General features: G+C 42.7%; 1 long non-coding RNA gene across 1 annotated transcript; it reads right to left on the reverse strand.

Moving 5' to 3' along the window:
- Positions 1-11,596: 11,596 nt before the first annotated feature.
- On the reverse strand, positions 11,597-15,369 carry LOC133378163 (uncharacterized). The gene is made up of 4 exons (XR_009760890.1): positions 15,262-15,369; positions 15,067-15,133; positions 13,461-13,524; positions 11,597-11,719 (listed from the first exon to the last, which is right to left on the reverse strand). It is a non-coding gene; the product is annotated as an uncharacterized LOC133378163 (long non-coding RNA).
- Positions 15,370-16,017: the final 648 nt, after the last annotated feature.

The following is a 16,017-nucleotide window of genomic DNA, read 5'->3' on the forward strand; positions in this document are numbered from 1 at the left end:
AGTGCAGGACTATGCATGTCTATTCGGAAGTGAGCCCTACTACTGTATGTCCAATGATGCATAAGGGTGCATACAACTGCAGCTTTAATTGACTATAAATGTTCTAAATAGGTAGCAGAACAGGAAGCATAAATGAGCATTTTGTCTTACCAGAGTTCTCAGAGATCTCGTATGGGGGAAATGCAGAAGCACTTTTGCATGTACAGACTTTGTACTATTGGAAGTGTTGGGATGAAACTCAGCTTGCTAAGGGTTTGCATGGGAAAGAGTAGATGGAAAAGGGAACCTCCAAGCTTCCAGACTGGCTTTTTGACCTAACCAGTGCTGCCCTTCCGTCAGCTGCGTAAACTGATACTCTTAGGGTTGCTGACTTAATATCCTGCTTAGCGTCACCATGCTAGCTATTTTTCCAAGGAAAATAGGATGCTGTGGTTCACAGAAGATCCCAGGTGGAGTCACTGGGTTGCTCTGGACATTCTAAAGAAGTGCACAATAGAAAGTGCAAGTGGATTGTGCTTCCTCTGACTCTATTTCACATATAACAATTGGAAGATGAATGTGGGGATGAGGAGAAAACACTTACATTTGAGCCGAATGCTGGCAGAAGCTCAACTGTAACAGGAGCACACTTTACACTGGACATAATCACACTGAGACTCTGACTTTAGGAAAACAATAACACCTATATTTATTGTAGGAAATACATACTGGATAGGAAAGATCCCTAGTTCTGGCTGACGAAGATGGGGATGCGAAGAGCCATGCTTGCTTTTTCACCTCTGCAGGAGAGAGAGAGAAGCAAAGATGCTTCTCTCCCAAGATGGGATGAAGAAGTGGAGGACAGCTGACCTCACTTCCACTGTCCTTGTTGACCCCGACTCAGCTGTCCACAAGTTGGGGCACCACAATTATAGCAAAAAAAACTGTTCTCTCTCGTTTGTGTGTGTGTGTGTGTGCTTATTTATTCATTAAATTGCTATCCCACCCTTCTTCCCAGAAAGAGGCAAGGACAGCAAACCAGGGACAAAAAAACTAAAAACATCTTAAAAACATGTTTTAAAAAAAATGTTTTAAAAACAGCTTTAAAAAGCAATTCCAAAACAGACGCAGACTGAGATAAGGTCTCTGCTTAAAAGGCTTGTTGAAAGAGAAGAGTAGGAGCCAAAAAGATAACAGAGATAGTGCCTGTCTAATATTTAAGGGGAGGGAATTCTAAAAGGTAGTGCCCCAACACTAATGGTTCACTTCCAGTGTTGTGTGGAATGGACTTCCTGATAAGATGGTATCTGCAGCAGGAAGCCCTCACCTGCATAGTGCAGGGATCAACTGGGTATATAAGAGGTAAGATTATCTTTCCAGTATCCTGGTCCCAAGCTGTATAGGGCTTTCTACACCAAAACCAGCACCTTGAACTTTGCCTGGCAGCTAATGGGCAGCCAGTGCAATTATTTCAGCAGTGGGATAACATGTTCACTATATCCTGACTGAGTGAACAGTCATGCCACTGCTTTTTGCACCAGTTGCAGCTTCCAGACCTACCTCAAGGGTAGTCCCACATAGAGCACATTACAGTAATCCAGTCTGGAGGTTACCAGTGCATGGACAACAGCAGTCAGACTATCCAGCTCCAGAAACAGCTGCAGCCACTAGTTATCTGGACCTCTAGAGACAAAGATGGATTCAGGAGCACCCCCAACTATGAAACCGCTGTCTCAGAGGGAGTACAACCCCATTCAAAGCAGGCAATTGACCAATTAAACAGATTCAGGAACCACCTACCCACAGCACCTCCATCTTGCTAGAATTCAGAGTCAGTTTATTGACCATCCAGCCCACCACCAAGTCCCCAATTCAAGTGTTACAGAGTCAAAGAGCTGGGTATCATCAGCATACTGCTGACACCTTGCCCCAAATGGATGAGGAGGTATAGGGCATGCTTATCAAATTTGCAGATGATACAAAATTGGGAGGCATAGCTAATACCGTGGAAGACAGAAAGAAAATTCAAAGGGACCTTGATAGGCTGGAGCATTGGGCTGAAAACAACAGAATGAAATTCAACAGGGATAAATGCAAAGTTCTACACTTAGGAAAAAGAAACCAAATGCACAGTTATAAGATGGGAGATACTTGGCTCAGCCATACGACATGTGAGAAGGATCTTGGAATTGTCGTTGATCACAAGCTGAATATGAGTCAACAGTGTGATGTGGCTGCAAAAAAGGCAAATGCTATATTAGGCTGCATTAACAGAAGTATAGTTTCCAAATCGTGTGAAGTATTAGTTCTCCTCTATGCAGCACTGGTTAGGCCTCATCTTGGATACTGCATCCAGTTCTGGTCTCCGCACTTCAAGAAGGATTCAGACAAACTGGAACAGGTTCAGGGGAGGGCAACAAGGATGATCAGGGGACTGGAAACCAAGCCCTATGAGGAGAGACTGAAAGAACTGGGGATGTTTAGCCTGGAGAAGACTGAGGTGAGATATGATAACACTCTTCAAGTACATAAAAGGTTGTCACACAGAGGAGGGCCGGGATCTCTTCTTGATCATCCCAGAGTGCAGGACACGGAATAATAGGCTCAAGTTGCAGGAAGCCAGATTTCGACTGGACATCAGGAAAAACTTCCTAACTGTTAGAGCCATACGACAATGGAACCAATGACCTAGAGAGGTAGTGGGCTCTCCGACACTGGAGGCATTCAAGAGGCAGCTGTCGGGAATGCTTTGATTTGGATTCCTGCATTGAGCAGGGGGTTGGACTTGATGGCCTTGTAGGCCCCTTCCAACTCTACTATTCTATGATTCTATGAAATCTCCTGATAAACGCTTCCAAATGCTGCATATAGATATTTAAGAGCATTGAGGACAAGATGGTATCCTGCAACACCCCCAGCAAGGGGTATACCAGGGCCCAAAAGACAATCACCCAATGCTATTATCTGAAACCGACCCCAGATATAGGATCGGAAGCACAGTAAAACAGTGCCTCTGATACCCATCTCATCAAGTTAGCTCAGAAGGATACCATGGTCAATGGCATCAAAAGCCACTAAGATATCAAGTAAGAATAACACAGTCATACTCTCCCTGTCCTCCTCCCAATAAAGGTCATCCATCAGGGCAACCAAGGCCAGTTCAGTCCCATAACCAGGCCTGATCCCAGATTGGAATGGATGAAGATAATCTGTCTCTGCACCAAAATCCTCTCTATCACCTTCCATAAAAAGGGGGTATTTGTGACTGGGCAGTAGTTGTCACAAACCAGTAGGTTCAGGGTGGGCTTTTTCAGGAGCACTCAGATCACTGCCTCTTTTAGGGTGACTGGGACCACCCCCTCCCGCAAAGACGCGTTGACCACACTCTGGATCCACTCGGTCATACCCCCTTGGCAAGCTTTAATCAGCCAAGAAGGACAAGGGTCGAGAGGACATATTGCTGGTTGCATCGTCACAAGCACTTTGTCCACATCATCAGGCCACATCAACTGAAACTGATCTCAAGAAATTGCAGCAGATGTTGCACTGGACACCTCACTGAGGACTACAGTAGATGTGGAGGGGGCATCAAGATTGCTATGGAGGCGAGCAACTTTACCCTCAAAGTGCCTTGCAAACAATTCACAGTGGGCTTCCAAAGGGCCTAAAACTCCAGTTCCTGGAGTTGGTGTTAGCAGACCCCAGAGAATAGGAAAAAGCTCCACCGGACGGCTACTTGAGGATGCTATGGAGGTACTACCACACAATAGGCACAGTTGTGTTGTTTTGCGTGTGCCCAATCAGCCTCAGAGCACGTCTTTCACCTCTTGCACTCTAGCCATTGGCCGGCATGTTTGATTGCCATTAGTTCACTGATGTACCAAGGTGCACACTAGGCTCCACAATGCTGGCTCCCCCTGTGATGTGGGGAAGAGGACTTACCGCCATCACCCTCCCCAGCATTTTCCTTTTTGAGGCTGGAGGAGAGAAGAGGGAGCCAACTGTAGGTCATCCAGCCTAGTGAGAGGCCCCCTCTCCTCTGAACTGTATTTAAGATAGACTGCTGAGGCTCCTTGCAGCAAGATTAGCAACTGGAACACAGTCTGTTAGCTGTCCTTTTTTTTTTTTTTTTTTGCTGCTTTGCACTTATGTATTTCAGTTTGGTGGTGGGGTGGGGTTTTTTTGTAATCTTGAATTTATTTTGTTTGTTAAATTGTTGGTCTTTGTCCTATTTGAATTTATTACATTTTGTAAATTGACTTTGCTCCCTATCCCAGTGACTTGTATGTTGATATTTTGCATGGTTGCTGTAAGCCACTTTGCACCCTCTGTGGCGCAGAGTGGTAAGCGGCGGTAATGCAGCCAAAGCTCTGCTCACGGCCGGAGTTCGATTCCAACGGAAGGAGGAAGTCAAATCTCCGGTAAAAGGAGTCAAGGTCCACTCAGCCTTCCATCCATCCGTGGTCGGTAAAATGAGTACCCGGCATATGCTGGGGGATAAAGAAAGGCCGGGGAAGGAACTGGCAATCCCACCTCATATACATGGTCTGCCTAGTAAACGTCGCAGGACGGCACCCTTAGAGTCAGAAACGACTCGCACTATAAGTGCGGGGACACCTTTACCTTTACCTTTTGTAAGCCACTTTGGGCACAGCTTGCTGTGGAAAGATGGCATATAAATAAACTCAATCAATCAGCACTGTGCAATCATGGCTAATCAATTATTCAAAATATACCTCCACAGCTACAGTGTGTGAAAGGGTATGCCACACCCTGCTTGGTGGTTTAGCAATCCTGTACAGACACGTACCCACATTTCCACCAGAGGCAATATTCCTTTATTTTATTTCATTTTTAAAAAATTATATACCACTTGATTGTGAGAAAGCTCTTTAGAGATTAGAGATTTGGCTTCCAGAGACATGAGATTGGAAGCTAAACTCTACAGAATGGTAACATTCTATTAACAAGGCTAGCCTTTGCCAGCCTGGTGGCCTCCAATGGTTTAGGACTACAACTCCCATCAGCCCCAGCCAGCGCTGGCTGTGGCTGATAGGAGTTGTAGTCCAAAATAGCTGGAGGCCAGCAGGTTGGTGAAGGCTGCATAAAGCATTTCTAAAAGGCAAAAATAGGGACACTGACTTTCCAGAAACGGGATTAGTAAATACGGATAGCTGAAGATTTCGAGAATACATAATATGGCACACAAAAAGCAGAAATGTAGAAACAAACTACAACACCAGCAAGGAATCTTTGATTTGCACCTTCACATACATTAAGGCACTCCCTGTGAGAAATGACTAAGAATGTAAGGAGACAATGACACATGTTTATGTAGGAAGACAAGGTCAGAGGATATACTAACAACGCAAAGAGGTATATTGTAATAAATAAGAAAAGGGCAGGTTTGTTGGGCCAAATGTCCCGTTCCCATCCAAGAATTTCTTTCTCATCATTAGCCTTTCACCTTTGGACAGCCAAGGCATTAAAATTCTGGGTGAAGCTTTAAGGGAATCAGTTTGGTATCCTTAGTACAGATTTATCCATATCACAAAACAGTCATATAATTTGGCGCAAGTGTTAAGTGCCTGCTCAGGAAAGAGGCCCTTGAAGAAAAGAGAGGGTGATTGTTAGTGAAATCTGTTAAAGGCTCATTCTGCATATTATCCATGCTGTGCTTTCTTCAAGAAGTCATCCCTTGTTTATTCAGCCAGACTATAATACTTCAGACAACAGCTCCCTTACTCTCTCTCTCATATATGTATGGAGAGGGAAAGAGGAAATATTACAGTCATGCGGTGACTTCTTCCCAACATTTGAACTATTTTGTAGTTCTGATGGAGGCTGGTCTATTAGGGCAAGTGGGGCTCTGCCCCACCAACCTCAGTCTGCCCTCATTAATGCTGGTCATTGACCAAATAAACTACTATTATTATTAGTCTGCCCTCAACCAGACCCCACCTGCCTGCCTTTGTACTTACTATCAGTCCAGGGGATAGCCCTGTCTGTCAGATTCCTCCACCTTAATCTTAGAGCTGCCCTTGTAGAACTCAGTAGGGAGGAGGATGGAGCCAGAACTAGAATTAGTTGGCACTGCCTGCCATTGGTTCTGGCTCCACCTATCATTAACCTGCCTTCCTCCCTTCCGCCCTACCTGTCCTACTGGGCACCAACCACCACTGTGTAGTTCACTGAGGAGATACTTCAGAAGTTATCCACACCAACTATATTCTCCTTCCCATTTTGGGCTGAAAGAGTAGTTTCTAGTGTGTCCCCCCCCAGTTCTTTTAGAAACCAGCACAAGCCTGAAGATCTGTCTGCTTCAATTTCATTGACTTTTCACAACATGGAAAGCTTCAATGCAAGGATGGGGAACCTGTAGTCCTACAGATGCTGCTGGGCCCCCACTCCCATCAGCCCCAGTCAGCAGGGACAAAGGTGGGAGTTATGATCTAGCAACATCTAGGTCATATATCACATCTGCAACATTGCTGTAAGGCTTGCCCTTCCATTTCTGCTGCTGGTGAGTGGCAACTTTCAAAATTGAGGCTTATCTTTCATACCAGGCTTTGTTTTACAAGGACACTTTTGTTCACTGAATATTGATAACAAACATGCTCATTAAATGTTGTTGTAGTTTATGTTGTTTTATTTACTCAATTTTGCAGCAGAAAAATCAAGAATCTTTTTGAAACTTTAAAGACTAACAAATATTACCGGGCTAAGTTCAACGTGCTGGTTTTGGTGTACAAAGCCCTATATAGCTTGGGACCAGTTTACCTAAAAGATCGTCTTGCCCCTTATATACCCAGTCAATCATTGCGCTCTGCAGGTGAAGGCTTCCTGCAGATACCATCTTATCAGGAGGTCCGTTCCGCACAAAATGAGGGAGTGGACCTTTAGTGTTGTGGCACCTACCCTTTGGAATTCCCTCCCCTTAAATATCAGACATGCACCATCTCTGTTATCTTTCCGGTGCCTACTGAAGACCTTATCCCAGTCTGCATCTGTGTTGGAATTACTTTTAAGACATTTTTAAACATGCTTTGTTTTCAAGATTTTTAAAAAAGATTTTTTAAGTGTTTTATCACTGTTTGCCAGCCTGGGCTCCCTTTAGGAGGAAAGGCAGGATATAAATTTAATAATAACTAAATAAATAAAAAGTATTATGGCATAGTAAGTCTTTCATGGATGAGTGTCCACTTAATCAGCTACATGAAGTGCAATCCTCAGTTGTTTTTGTTGCAACACAGATTAACATAGCTACCCCTCTAGATATCATTAACAGTTATTACCTTTAAAGCCCTAAATAGCTTAGGACGAGGGAACATAGAGAAGAACCATCTTCTCCAAATGAGCCTGCCCACCCACATCACCACCTGTTTTGAATGCCTTGCCACCATCTGAAGTGGGAGTGAAGTGTCTGCAAATCATAAGTATACCATACAAGCTACAGCTTTGAGGAAGAATGTTAGTGTTCTATATTTTTAAAAGTGGAAATACTTCTAGTCCTGGACAGTTTACACATGTACACTTCTAAATTAATGCTGAAAATATTTCTCAGTGCTGGAAAATCAAACATCAGGCAGCAGCCTCCAGAGTGCTTCAACACTAGGAAACCAATGCAGATGGTTCTGCAATAGTGATTCATCAAGCCAAGCATCTAAAACAGAAAGTCAAGACTAGAGTATACCTCATGTTTCTCTAGCCCAGTGGTTCCCAACCTTTAAAAAGGAACCCCCTTTATAAGCTAAAAAAAATTGCATGACTCTCTTCCCCCAGGGAGGCAGGCTGGCTGCCAGGAAGGAGGGGATAAAGCAGCCTTTCCTTGCAGCCTTGCTTCTTTTTGCTCCACAAAGAGCCCTCTCCTCTCGTTCTGAGCAAGGGCATCGTCAGCAGTGGCAGTGCGAGGAGATGGGAGTTAGTGATAGTAATCCCCTCTTCTTCCCGATATCTCTACCCTCAGCCTCCTTTGGCGCCTGCCATGTCTCTTATAGACAGATGTCTGCCCTCAGTATGCCTGAAAGATGCTGTAGTTCTTCAGCAAAAGTCCTCCCCTCTCATTTGGAGTAAGGGGGAGGTGTCATCTGCAGTGGCAGTGGGAAGACCTTTTTAAAAAAATTAATAAATAATCCATTTCTTTACTGTTCATGGCCCCCTCTGGATTATTTCACAGCCCCCTCTGGATTATTTTGCAGCCCCCTTGGGGGTCATGGACCCCAGGTTGGGAACCACTGCTCTAGCCTTCACCTCTGTGGTTCACTGCTTTGGCACAGCTTTTTTATGTGACCCTTTCCAGTTCAACTAGGAACGAAAGCAGTGGAAAATCAAGATAGGTAATCTTCTCAAGGAATTACAATTCGAAATGGGAACACAATTCAGGCAATGTAATCTGGACAGGATAACTCTGTTCAAGCCCCACACCATCCATTGTGAAGGCTGTGTTCTCTCAACAGCAACTCCTCTATCTGAGGAATAGGAATAATAGTGAACTGCATCATAGAGTGGTTTGCAAATCAAGTGAATAATATTGTTTATTTTATACTTTTTATCCCACCACTGTCCCCACCAGTGCCACACTGTATCCTTGCAAATAGTCATTTCTGTGTGTTTTTAAATTTATGTCTTTTCCTTTACTCCTTCAATGTTGCTATCATCAAAACTTCCTATGTCCTCACCGGCCATTTTTAGGAGTTTACTCCACTTGAGGTAGATCCCAAGCTTCAAAACATTCCACAGCCTTGCCCCCCCCATTATCTCTCTACTCATATCTAGGATGGCCATGTGACCTGATTTACAGAGGACAGGCCTCTGTTTGAAGGGGTCCTCTCTTTGAAGGGCTGTCTAGTCCAAGTCTGGTTTACAGATAAAGAGAGAAGAGCAGTTGGCTTGAAATTGCCCATCAGATTAGCAACAGTTAGCACTTGGACAGCAAACTGGGCAAATAGGGCAAGTACACAAGTCACCTGGTCACAGCCTTCCTCAATATGATGAGATGCATTGTTTTTCCATTTAATAGTAGTTATTTCTACATTTACAGCTACATATGTAAATTAGCATATGCAAAGTGCATGCAAATCACTGTCCTCTTTTGGCCTTTTTTGAGGTGCATAAGTAATCACACTATCCAAATTACCCTATTTTTATGATATACTTCTGCTACAAAATTATTATTTCACACTTCTACTTATTACTCGACAAGAAGAAAGGGGGGCAGGAAAATGGAAGATGTCTGAAGCAGTTCTTTTTAAAGATCAAATATGTTTTTCATGAATATATGTACAGTCATATAGCCAAATGGTAAGAGCTTTCTGTTTCAGCATCCAAGACCCGGAGACTGAAGAGGCATTTCACAATACCAAGTTTACCTTTCAGAAAGTTATCCTGCACCAAACCCACTGAAAAGAATGAGAACTAAAAGAAAGCATAATAGTGCTCTCCTGCAGATCCCATTCCTTTCAACAGGGCTTGCATAGGATAATTTCAGTGGATGTCCCAAATGAACTACAAATGCAAGCCCCAGGGTCTTAGACCCCCTTATATTTTGGGGAGCAGGGTCCCAGCAGGGTCCCTATGTCTCCAGCATCCTACAAGCCAATTAGCATGAAAGGGGAGTGTGTTAGCCACCGAGAAGAGTCTTCTAACTTGCTTCCTTGTTCTTTCCTGCTAATTGGAGCCAATCAGAGTGAAAGGAGGTGAGACAACCAGTGAGAGGACTCTTCTCAGTAGCCAACACTCTCCTTCTTCATGCTTATTGGCTTCCAGGGATGTCTGTTGTTGTGGAAGAAGGCATTAACAAGAATCCCATTCTCAATCCCGCAGCAAAAAAAGGGGGCATGGCGTGGCTGTGACTAACATAAAGGGACTTGGCACTACTGGAAAGCCCTAACGTAACAAAAGGAAGTGAAGCTGCCTATACCATCAGTCCATCTGGGTCACTGGGGGCAGCATTCCCTGCAGAAAAAGTAGTTTGGGCCCTGCTCACTTTTGCTCCTGGCCCCACTCACCACTGGAATGGTGCCCTCGGAGGGAAAAGATCCCCCATTCCTGCTTTAGTTTTTCATTAAAAATGTGAACAAACTTGCCAAATGTTGCCATTTAAACCACTAGCATGAAGTAGAAATCCCATCGAAAGAAAGAAGTATTCACCCTCTGCTTGATTATGTTCTTTACTTGCTCTGTATCAGCCTTCCCCAACCTTTGGATCCCCAGATGTTGCTGGACTACAACTCCCATCAGCCCCTGCCAGTATGGCCAATGGTCAGGAAATATGGAAACTGTAGTCTAACAACATCTGACGACCCAAAGGTTGGGAAAGGCTGCTTCTATACTAATCTGTCAATACCAAACTCAAAAGCTTTGTTATCACCACATTCACTTGCCAGAGCAAACAAGACCCATTAACTATCCTGAAAAAAGTCCTGGAACTATGCTCACCCCACTCCCCAGTTCCTGCTGTACTATACCACTGGTTACTCCATGAGAAGGCAAGGGCTAGAAATCTCAAGATAGTACTATAGTTTATCACTGAAATCCTTTTAGTGTGAACAATACTTTACATTCTTTCCTTTTTATCACCGTATTAACCTTGTGAAGTAGGCCACTATTTTCCACTTTGGAAACTAAAGATAGTGACTTCAAAGCAAGCACACTATGATTTAGCTGTAAAGAACAACCTGGGTCTTCCACATTCCTGTTTACCACTGCAGCACTGCAGCAAATGACTCCTAGTATTAGTGCTATTAATATCACCTTTAACCTTAAAACATCCATCTTTTGAAGATGTTTGCAGTGTCATGGAAATATTCTTGCAGTTTGCAGTGTCAGGAAAATATTCTTGTCCTTATTCAGCATTTTGACTTTGTAAAAAATTCAGACATCTGGAGACAAGGACCAATGAAGTCCCAAGATCATATTCCTCAGTAATATTATGATGTTGTGAGACTATGCAAACCCAGACAGGAACTCTTAGTCAATTTTCACTTTCCTCGTAATTGCATAATCCTGATCCGATAGTGAGGTGAATTCATTTGCATCCCAAGAAAAAGCGGAAGTTACACAACTTGACCCCTTCTTAGCCACCTAAGTGATCTGTCACTTAAATGGCTGAATATACAGTAGCACACTAACTTTGGATAAATGGGATCTACATCTAAGCAAATAGTTTGGTCAAGATCTTCCATCTATTAAAATCAGAGGACCTGCTCTTTTTGTTTTATTTACAAAGAGTCCTATGATTCAAGGTGGTATTTTAAACAACTTTTTGAAAATACTTGCTGTTGTTGAAAACCTTATGAACTGCATGTAATTATTAATCATACTTGGCATTTCTCAAAACAAATTGAAAGCAACCTCTGCAATTCATGCATCCCAGCCCCGTGTGTGTTTACTCAGAAGTGCATCCCACTGAGTTCAGTACTGTTTGCTTCCAGTAAATGGGCAAAGAACTGCAACGTAAATCTGTTTTTTTTTCCTGGTTGCTGGAACATCTGGTTAGAGTACAAGCCTTTACACACTTAGTGGGACCTACTTCACAATATGAACTTATTTCTAAATAGACATGCATAGGATGATGCTGTCAGGTACTTTGAACAACCAACCATCTCCAAGATGTTCAGCAAGTTGATTTTACTTTTCTGTGATTGCACTTTCCTGTTGATTACACAGTCATTGTACTTTCTGTTTGGAAACCTTGCATCACTCCAGTTTCCGGTACTCTTGAGCCTGGTCTAGCCATAATCTGTGGATTGGAAAAGGAATTTGTTTTCATCCAGTATTGACTGGGTGAGGAAAAGTCAGTATGAGAAAAAGACAATTTGATTTACCCTTCAAATCAGGGGTAGGGAACATCTCTCAGTCCAAGGGCCACATAGTTTCATGGGCCACCTTCTGGGGGCTGCACACTAGCGGTGAGTGAGGCCAGAAGTAAAAGTGGATGTAGCAACAGCTGTGACTCTTACCTTTGTGCAGTAGGCTACATTCCAGCCATGCAAATATCTGAGGTTTCTACACACACAAACACAAACTCTTCATCTAGGCAAGCAAGAGGCATTCTCACAGTTCAAGGACACATTCCAACCAGACAAACTCGAGGGCACTAAGCAGGACTGGTGAGGTGTGTGGCCTGGGGCAGTGGCAGCTGGTAGCTCTATGTTGGTGGGGCAGTGGAATCTGTTCCAGGTTTTAGTCCAAATGTTCAAGGAGCTGTACAAGGTGCTTCAGCTCCTTGATTGTTCGGACTAAAACCCAGAGCAGATTTCACTGCCCCGCTGACATGGGGAGCACTTAGAAGGCTGGATAGAGAGGGCCAGAGGGCCACATTTGGCTCCCAGGCCTAAGGTTCCCCACCTCTGACTTCAAAACCAGGGAACAACTGTTTCATCATATAGTTACCTGGATTGATCTATACAAGTTACATGTAGCAGAGGGTGATGGGAACTCAGAGAAGAAAATGTTCGCAGCTGTTTTTATTACAGCAGCATAAATCAGAAGAGTGAAACTGTAGCTCACAGTATCATGTGCCACAGCTAAGACAGGGTATTTATTTCTGATGTTTTATACTAAAATTATGTTTTTAACTGTAACCTGCCCTGGGATCTCATGGTGAAGGGTGGGTGGGTAATAAATGGAATAAATAACAATAATATTTCTTTCTTTTTTAATAAACATTTTTAAATATTTAAGTATTTTGCTTTTAAATGCAAGAGATTGCACCCTCCTCTCTTGATTAAGCCTGCATTGCTGCTCAATTAATGTTTTAAAAGAGCATCAGGCTCACTTTTGCAGCTTAGCTGTCTGGAGAGCTTTGGGATGGAAGGACACTGAGGTTATTCTGTACATCTGCTGCAGTTTTGAGGACTCCAATGCTGTCTGGGTGGACAGCAGGCCTGGCAAACTTGTGACCCACCCAGGCAAACACAACCCACCAGCCATGGATTGCAGCACACACTAAGTAGCTCAATAAACTCCTAGTTCTTCTGCCTCCCTGGAACTGCAAAATGGGGGAATTGTCAAGAATGTAGCAGGGAACTGTAAAAGGTCAGATGGATACAATCAACTTGATGGGTCACAAATTAGGCAGGCCTAGAAAATGTTGGCAGTGGCAATGAAACCCACAGTCAGACTAACAAACTGAGGCTGCAATCTTATGCACACTTCTAGTTTGGAGGAGCAAAAGGCTGGCAAAGACCATTATTAGCAGAGCTAAGGCTTCATCCATGCAAAATGAGACCTCAATAATACTGTGACTGAAAGTGGAAGAAGTAACTTGAATTATTTTGTGCAGCTGCACCTTCTACCTCTTGGCATCATCCTGGGAGTACACCCAACTGAATACAGTGCTGCTTACCTGTGTGCAGACATGCACAGGTTTGCACTGTGAGACTCTCTGCTATTTTTTTTTGTCTTGTAGTAAATTGTGGAAGCATTATCATATGAACAGTTTTTCTTGGGAAGACAGGACAGGTGGGTATCAACCTTACCAAGGATAAAGGGTTCTTCCGCTACTCAGCATAAACATCAGATTCACCATGGGATTGCTTAGTCCTGAAGGGCAGGATATAAATTGTATGAATAAAATAAATAAATAAAATGCATGACCATGATCACTTGTTGCATCTACACTTCTTATGTGCTCCCAACATAAGTAGCACAGTAGAAAAGCTCACACTACTGTGAAGTGTTCCTGGGGCTGTAATGCTTAGAAACCCACTCCACATTTTTCTAACAATTCTAGCATATTTCAATCTGAAGTAGTTCTGTCCGAGATTTTCTTTAGGACTCAAGTGTATGCAATGCTCCTTCTTCTCTCTCTCTCCACAAGCTAGACCAGGTCAGGTAGCCATGAAAATTCTGGTAGGCCTCAGTGTAAGTTCTTGTTTGATGCTAAAACTGTTGCAATAAAACCATACTCTGCCCATTTCACTGCATTTTCCTGAGTCCCTGAAAATCTGACAGGGACAATCATAACTCTCTTAGATTCTGCTCTTATTAGAGCAGCAGTTAGCAGAAATACATATTACTGGGAGAAATCTTTTGGGGGATTTAAAACAAAAAAAAAAGGTGAATGAGGCACTGTCAGAAACACAGCCATAGCATAAATCCTGATGAAGTTCTGCAGTAGAATCAAATCAAAGGCGGAAGCAAAACATGAGCTCGTACTATTCCAGCTCATTGCCTTTGTTCATATGAACCAACCGCTAGGACCAAGATGTCTGGCTGTTGCCCAGCACAAGCTTAGAATTTATTGTAGCCTAGAACATACAAGAATTCTGTAAGTGGTGGAAATGTGTTTCCAAGCAGACATATGTGGAAAGCACACAAAGTGGGTAATCTACTGCTCTTGGTAAAAATCTATTGTCCAACCCAATACATTTCTGAGCTCAATTCAAAGTGCCGGTTTTAACCTAGAAAGCCTTACACAGCTTGGGGATACAATACCTAATGGAATGCCTCTTCTGACGTGAGTCTACCTGGAGCCTGAGGTGATCATCTGAAGCCCTCCTCCGTGTCTCCTCTGACACAGCTCAGAGACGCATGACGAGAGAGGACCTTTTCTCTGATGGTCCCTGTGTGAAACACTCTCCCCAAGAAGACTCACCTGGCACCAACACATTTCCAATGCGAGGCAAAGACTTTTATCTTCTCCCAGGCCTTTGCTTGTTAATACCTCAGCTACTCCCTGTCGGTATTTTTAGTTTGCTGATTATTATGATTACATGTATTTTCTTGAGATTGAGATATATTTTTATATATTATATATTATTTTATTGATGCTGTTGCTTTTCTTTTTCATTCTGAATAGTTCGTCTTGAATGTATTTTATACTGTGTTGTATGTCAACCCAAAACTTTTATAGTAGTAGGCATCTAACAAATGGGCTAGATTAAAAATAAAATATAGGCTTCCTCTTGCTTTCTCTCAGTAGGGCTGCTAGGAAAATCAAATGGATCAGAGTATGGGTTGCACAGATGTGGCACCCTGCTTATGCATACAGTAAAAACTATAGTCATATAAACACACCTAAAATAGAACAAAGCTGTATGCCATAGATTATATATCTGTGGCTGCAGCTCTATACTCACTCACCTGGGAGTAACTCCCATCAAATTTAGTAAGATTTATTTTCAAGTAAGCATCCACAAGACCAAGCCACCTGTCAAATATGCAATACGTAGATATTAAATCTATCATAGCATTTATAGAAGTACATTCTAAATGGATTAATTAATGTCAATCATATCTGAATATGTTTTCTACAATGTGCCCATAAGGCATACAAACTTTGTTGGCAACTTCAGATCTTGAGAGAAATTTCTTCCTCAATAAACACACTTTTACAAATGCAAACGGTGAGGAGGGAGGAACTTTTACATTAGGATGTTTCTTACTTCGTCTCTTTGTCCTGGGAGAATGCAACGAAAGAAACCACATTGAAAATCAAACATTAGATATGCAAATATGTGTTCAGATCAGAGATACAAAAATTATTCCAATGATTAATTATTCATCATAAAAATGTCAATTAATAATTCTGAAGCATAATAGGCATCTTTCTAATGCATCTTTATTTTTGAGACCTAAATACTCTTGAATATATGTATTTGACAGAATTCTTGCAACTGTTAAAAAAATCAACATAGTAAATAAGAAACTGTAAACAAAGGGAAGGAAAGAATGCTAATAACCACCAACTCCACCAGGGAAAGTGCCCAGAGCTGGACATGGATGTCACGGGAGATGCCAGACTGGCAACTGCCCATGATACCCAAATATGAACACTAAAGGAACCAGCCTCATGAAATCCACCCAGAATTGTGTTACCTGGTTACTCTTTAAAGGACAAATACACTTTTGATATGCTTGCCAATATGCACAGATAGGAACATAGGAAGCTGCTATGCCTTTTACCAGGTCAGACTATTTATCCTACCAACCCAGGATTATCTACCATGACTTGCAGAGAGGGTCTCTGCTAGAGGTCTTTCACATCAACTGCAACCTGGTCCTCTCAAAGGAAGAACCAGGGATTGAACCTGG

Source organism: Rhineura floridana, chromosome 2, assembly GCF_030035675.1.
Source record: "Rhineura floridana isolate rRhiFlo1 chromosome 2, rRhiFlo1.hap2, whole genome shotgun sequence".
NCBI classification, from domain to species: Eukaryota; Metazoa; Chordata; class Lepidosauria; order Squamata; family Rhineuridae; genus Rhineura; species Rhineura floridana.